This window comes from Bidens hawaiensis, unplaced genomic scaffold (genome assembly GCF_021521415.1).
Source record: "Bidens hawaiensis isolate Kalapana, Puna unplaced genomic scaffold, B.hawaiensis_p1.1 tig00009311_1, whole genome shotgun sequence".
Classification (NCBI taxonomy): domain Eukaryota; kingdom Viridiplantae; phylum Streptophyta; class Magnoliopsida; order Asterales; family Asteraceae; genus Bidens; species Bidens hawaiensis.
In genome coordinates this window covers 249,554-256,842 of record NW_027491687.1, presented here as the reverse complement: position 1 = coordinate 256,842, position 7,289 = coordinate 249,554, and the positions used below count along the sequence as shown (strand labels likewise).

At 34.5% G+C, this 7,289-nt stretch overlaps 1 pseudogene across 1 annotated transcript; it reads left to right on the top strand.

The window, feature by feature from the left end:
• The first annotated feature begins 2,170 nt into the window (after positions 1-2,170).
• LOC143531949 (germacrene A synthase 1-like) lies at positions 2,171-5,138 on the top strand (annotated as a pseudogene). The gene is made up of 7 exons (XR_013135097.1): positions 2,171-2,302; positions 2,601-2,871; positions 3,122-3,497; positions 3,717-3,934; positions 4,051-4,189; positions 4,473-4,721; positions 4,836-5,138. The product of XR_013135097.1 is annotated as a germacrene A synthase 1-like (transcript).
• Positions 5,139-7,289: the final 2,151 nt, after the last annotated feature.

Genomic DNA, 7,289 nt, shown 5'->3' with positions numbered 1-7,289 from the left:
TATCTCGACAACGGAGCATCGAATCACATGACGGGTAATAAAGTGTACTTTTATGAATTGAATGAACAAGAAACGGGAACGGTGAAGTTCAGAGATGAATCTTGTATTGATATTCGGGGAAAAGGGTCGGTTTTAATTGAAGGGAAAACGGGGGAGTAGCACCTATTGACCAATGTCTACTACATCCCGAGCTTACAATGCAATATCATAAGTCTTGGTCAAGCAACGGAAGGTGGATGCGAGATTCACATGAAACGTGATTTGCTAACCATTAAAGATGATACAGGTAAGTTTTTTATGAAGGTGACAAGGACCAAGGACCGATTATACAAGATTAGCCTCAAGATAGCAAGTCCCGATAAACGAAATAGTATTGGAATGAAGAATTTTGCAGGTCGGGATTTTCAAAGAGTTGGATTGAAAGATGACAAGCCGGTTACGAGTCAGATTCCAATCAAAGATCCAAGCTTCAAAATTCAAACTTCAAAGTCCAAAGAAGAGTGTTCAAGAAACTAAACGTATGGTCAAGGAAGAGATTCAAGCCCAAGGGAAGACGTCTAATGATCAAACGAAGCAAGTGTTACTTTAAGACAAGTGGAGCCCAAAGAACATTGCAAGATATCATGAAAAGCCTTGGGGGAATCAAGAAAAGGACAACAAGCGTGAAGTTGAAGATCCGCCAATTTCGAGTAGGAAATTAGGGGGTGACACTTGGGTTGTTTGGCCCAAGTGTAAAGCCCAGCCCAAGAATTATTAGGGTTTATTATATTTGGTAATGTCTTGACTAACAAGTTTGGTTAGTCTATATAAGCCGAGTTATGGTTAAATATTAGTATGAGAAGTTGGTGCAACCGAGTTAGGGTTCATCAAGAGTCAAACCGAGTTAGGGTTTGAGGGTTTGTAATCAGTTTTTTGATTGAGATTTTCTGATTGGTATAAACGAGAGTTAGTCGTTTTATTCGTGTTGATTATGGATCTGGAACTTGACACGGGCGCTCACAAATGGCAAAGCATATTGGTGTTAAAATCAAGGGTTGGTCCGTGAAGAAACATTAGAAACATGGATAAGAAATACTCATAGCAAAGAGTTAATATATGGAATAGGCTGAAAGTCATTCTCGGAAGCAACGAGGATAAAACCCTCTTTTAGCTGGATACTTGGGTTGGGAACATACCACTTCGGTTGGAGAAGATAAAAGATGTGAAAGCGGCTGAATGTTATACACAATTAGATGATAAGATTAATTGGAACCGGGGGTGGAAAAGAAAATTAAGAAACATGGCGAAAATTAAAAGCATGGCAAGAGTGTTTGCAATTGATTATGGAGGTAGAATTATCAAGCAAAACAGATGAGTGGTGTTGATTAGATACCAAACATATGGTTAATTCATTCACGGTCACAGATCTTAGATCTTAGATCTTAGATATATTGGGAGTTGGACAATTAAATTAGAACATCTAAAAATGAGAGGGATAATATGTGCCTTAAAATGTTACCGCTCAAGATAAATTGTTTTATTTGGACGTTTGTTGTTGAACCGGATCGCGATAAAGGAGTCACTAGTGGTTAGAGGTATTAATTATTTTTTCTGACAAGCACTGTGTATTTTGTGACAAAGTCGAGGAAACTCGGAACACTTAATTAATGAATGATAAATTGTGAGTGTACGATTTTCGACATAGCATTGTTTTAAAAATGACGTATTTTGAGTGGCCTGGATTGTTCAAAGAAAGTTTAAGCATTTAAAAAAATCAAAGTCTTGAAATTGGTATTTACGTCAAACTTGAGTTCATGCAAAATGTCCTTGATTTGAAATTTGCATGGACGCATTAATTTACGGTTGATAAATAATGGTCATTACGAAATCTCTTTAGTCAAGATTCAAGGCAATTCAGTTCAACTTGTAAAACGTTTTATTTCTATATAAAAACAAAAGGTTGGAGAACGACGTACAATAATAAGAACACAAAATAATTTAATCAATTGGTATTTGTTTCCACATTTCCACTGTTATTGGCGATACAATGTTGACCCTTCACTAAAAATTAGCAACCACCAACTACGACTAACTGAGTGCATGCATGTACTACAAATATATAGTAACCTTAAACTACTTTGGACATCCACACACCTTCAATCAAATTACATTTTGAGACATCAAGTTAGAAATGGCAGCAGTTGGAGTAGGTACTATCGCCCAAGAGAACACCAAGAACATTGCCGAGCCGGTGCGCCCTTTGGCCAACTTTCCTCCTTCTAAATGGGGTGATATGTTCCTGTCGTTCTCTCTTGACAGTTCGGTAAGATTTCTAGCCGAAAGAATTTGAGAAAACTTAAAAAACTGTATTGATAAATAATGCTTTATATTTACTTAATAAATGAAAATCAAACATCTTCAAATTGAGAGATTACAATGAAAAAGATAATGATGGAACGCTCATTATTCTTTTAATATTAAAAGTAAAGACTAATAATGAACTTAAAGATGGATAATACATAAAATAATAATTATTATAATAGATACTAAATTCCGTAAAATAGAGATTGTTTGTTGTTTTTTACAATAGATAATATTAATAACCGTGTTTCCTTTTGTAGGTAATGGAAGAATGTGCTAAGGCCATGAAAGAGCCAAAAGAACAACTGAGAAGGCTGATCATGGATCCAACAATGGATTCTAATAAGAAATTGAGTATGATTTATACCGTTCACCGTCTCGGTCTGACATATATGTTCTTGAAAGAGATTGAAGACCAACTTGACAGACTTTTCGAAGAGTTCAATTTGGAAGACTATGTTGAAGTTGATCTGAACACAATTTCGATCAACTTTCAAGCTTTCCGTCACCTTGGTTACAAACTGCCTTGTGGTAATTAGGGTCCTTCGTTTGCCTTCTAGCAAAATCACAAAATAATTACTGTAATTTAAATATAAAAACTCTCTAAGCTACTAAACTTTAAATATCTGCATAGTAACCACAAAACTATTATATACTATTAATCAAATATCTATAAGATTACAATGAAGATAACAATAAAGAACTTAATTAATCAAATCGCATTCCTCTCGCTAGCTAATGCAATCTTTTATGATTTGCCATCAAATTTGTGACCATGTAGATGTTTTTAACAAGTTCAAGGACAGCGACACAAATGCATTCAAGGAATCCATTACCAGTGATGTGAGGGGTATGTTAGGCTTATATGAATCTGCGCAACTGAGATTAAAAGGAGAAAAGATTCTAGACGATGCCTCGGCGTTTGCTGAAACTAAACTGAAGAGTTTAGTAAATACCCTCGAAGGTGATCTTGCACAACAGGTGAAACAATCGTTGAAAAGACCATTTCATCAAGGGATGCCAATGGTAGAAGCAAGGCTATATTTCTCCAGCTATCAAGAAGAATGCTCCACACATGACTCGCTACTAAAACTTGCAAAACTACACTTCAATTATTTGCAGCTACAACAAAAGGAAGAACTTCGGATTGTTTCAAAGTGAGTCGCATATCATCATCCTATAAATTGAAAAAAAAAATATACAATATTCTACTTGCATGCATGATTAAAAGTATATTGTGACCGAGAATTATTCAAGCTTGATTTCTTCTTATTTATTGGTTCTTCCATCCATGGCATACAGACTGAGATTTTAAGAAAGATATGAGAATTATAAACGTAAAAAAGTTGACCAAATTTCTTATACTTTGCTTTCAGATGGTGGAAGGATATGAGGTTTCAAGAGACTAATCCTTATATAAGGGATAGGGTACCGGAGATTTATTTTTGGATATTAGGATTGTACTTTGAACCTAGTTACTCTTTGGCGCGTATCATTGCGACCAAATTACACTGTTTCTCGTGGTGCTAGATAACACATATGACGCGTATGCTACCATTGAAGAGCTCCGCCTTCTAACCGATGCAATAAATAGGTAACAGGCACATAGTGTTGCTTTTAAACCAACATACACTTTAAAACAAAATTACTATTGCTTAATGATATTATATATGATATTTTGTTGTGTATTAACATCCAATTTACTTTTAGATGGGACATTACTGCTATAAGCCAAATTCCAGAGTACATCAAACCGTTCTACAAAATTCTTTTGAATGAGTATGCTGAACTTGAGAAGCAACTAGCTAAAGAAGGACGCGCGAATAGTGTTATTGCTTCAAAAGAAGCGGTATGATTTACACAACCAATAATATATTCAAAATTGAAAGAATTACATAATTAACTTGTATGTGGTACATGAAATATAATCTGAAATTGTGATGGAGAGATAAACAATGACGGTTACATGCCTTGTATATCACGTCAAACCAATATATACAGTTGAATTATGAGGTTTCCACAGTTTTATATTATCTGTTCTGAAATGATCAGCGACTTTCTCTCTATATGTTCAGTGAAAACTTCATCTTAATGTTGATTTTTATTTTTAATTTTTAATATACGGACTCCAGATCCAAGACATAGCTAGAGGGTACCTTGAAGAGGCTGAGTGGACAAGCAGTGGATATGTGGCATCTTTTCCGGAGTATATGAAGAACGGATTAATCACTTCTGCCTACAATGTTATTTCAAAATCTGCTTTAGTGGGAATGGGTGAGATAGTGAGTGAAGATGCTTTGGCTTGGTATGAAAGCCATCCACAGATTCTGCAACCTTCAGAGTTAATTTCAAGACTCCAAGATGATGTTATGACTTACCAGGTAACTAATTAAATTCTCTATTAGCCATAAAAGAGATTTTTGAACTAACTTTTACTACGAAGATTATGTATATTCATTCTAACAATATGAATAATTTCTTTAATTATCTCTAAGTTCGAGCATGAAAGAGGACAATCAGCCACTGGTGTTGATGCATACATCAAGACCTATGGTGTGTCGGAAAAGGAAGCTATCGAGGAGCTCAAGAAAATGATTGAAAATGCATGGAGAGATATAAACGAGGGTTGTCTCAAGCCAAGAGAAGTCTCAATGGATTTGCTTGCCCCAATTCTTAATCTTGCACGAATGATAGATGGGGTTTATAGATACGACGATGGGTTCACTTTTCCAGGAAAGACCCTCAAAGAGTACATTACTCTCTTGTTTGTCAGTTCTTTGCCGATGTAATAGTAGAAAAATGGTGGTTGTGTATCTTTATTACAATCTCCCCTTTTATTGTTAGGGTAAAATTATTAATATATTTTCTCATATAATGGACATTGTCTTTGTTTAAATAATATATATCATATATGTGGTTGTGTTGACTTAAACCAATAAGTGACATTGTATATTGAACATGTGTAATTGTGTATAATAGGTGTTAAACCAATATGGTTCTCGCATGTTATAATTTCACCACCTCAAAGTTCTTGCATGCTGTAGTATTCCCACGATAACTTAACTACGCGACTACTTCTACTGTGGTGACTATTCTACACGACTACTTTTATGTGATAACTATTTTACCCGGGAACTATCCATGAAAAAATTTGGGAAGAAGTAATTTGTTGACTGTTTGGTATTTTGCATGTTAAACATATGTTATTTTGTTTGGTGTTTGGTATTTTGCATGTTAAACATATGTTATTTTGTTTGGTATTTTGACATGGTAAAGCAGGTAGTATTTTGTTGAAAAATTGGAAATAAATAAGTCCACCTTTTGTGTATTTGCCGACAATAATCCTACCTTTAAAAATCACTACCAACGGTCCCACCTTTTAACTATTTTTGTCTCACAGGTCCTCGGCTAAAAAATACTTAACATCGTTAAGTTTTTTCCTAGTTTCAAATCGATGTTTTAGGGCTTTTAATCGGAAGAAGGATACGAGTCAACCGGTGTAAAACTTATCTCGAAATGGTGATCCAAACGACGAAACAATGTTTTAATTCGGGTGCTTGAATTTCCAATTAACAAAAATCAAGTCATTTGAATCACCGTTTCGAGATAAGTTTTACATCAGTCGACTCATATCGTTCTTCCAATCAAAAGCTCTAAAACATCAGTTTGAAACTAGGGAAAAAACATAACGACGTTAAGTATTTTTTAACGGAGGACCAGTGAGACAAAAATAGTTAAAAGGTGGGACCGTTGGTAGTGATTTCTAAAGGTGGGATTATTGTCGGCCAATACACAAAAGGTGGGATTATTTATTTCCAATTTTCCTATTTTGTTTGGTCGTTATAAAAGATTCGTTTATTTTAAATTATGTTTCTATTTTTCTGGAGTTTTAGCTTTTTATATTAACTTTTGAAGAAATAATTCAGGTTTTTAGGTTCTTTTTTTAATTTATGATTGTCGGCGTTTCGTCAGGAAAAAAAATTAACTTTTGCTGGAAGTTCACCGGAAAATATAAAATAAAAAAAAATATTGTTCGCAATTAGTCCCTACGTTAGATATTGTTTAATATTTATATAAAATGATTTTGTCGTAAGTTATCTGGAAATGAAATCAAATTAATTATTATTACTACTTATTTTTTATGATTAATAAAAAAAAGTTATTCATAAAATTATGTTTTGTGATAAGTTTCTCACTAAATCTTCGGAATAATATCAAAATCTTTTCCACAGTAATTTGTCACAAAGTTAGTGACAAACTATGATTGTCAGTATTTTGCGGAAAGATTTGTGGGAAATTTGTCGGAAAAATATTTCCTGAGAGCTTCTTTCTGACAAACGCCTTTCATCGGTATTTTGTCGCTAATCAACGTTTCCAACAGTTTACCTACAATATTTTTGGTTGGAAAAGGTCCATTTTAGTAGTGAACTACCTATCAACCGATAACTTAACCGTTGAAATCCTGGAATGGGATGGGATCTATCCAGGAACAGGGCCGGCCCTTGGGGGTGACAGGGAGGTCGACGGCCACAGGATCGACACCCCGCTAGGCCCGAATTTTTATTTTTTTGAAAAAATTTATATGTGTTTTTATTAAAAACAATATGTATATTTAATGTTTAAACACAATTACATAACCATTAGCTTAATCTAGTGGCAAACGGGTTACAACCAAGAGATTGTGAGTTTGGTTGTGAGTTCTGACCTCACTTGAGACATTTTTGTTCTTTTTTTATATAAAAGATTTTTACACAACTCAAATTATAACCAAGTAAGTCTACACAAAAATGAAACTGCTTAAACCCAACAAAATACTCCTCTAACTTAAGGCCCAAAAAATTTTCGCCTTTGGCCCAAAATTTTTTTTGTTTTCTCGGAGCCGGTCCTGTCCGGAAACTATGCGCGTGATTACTCTTTACTAGTGATTACTCTTTACTAGAACTTACCTC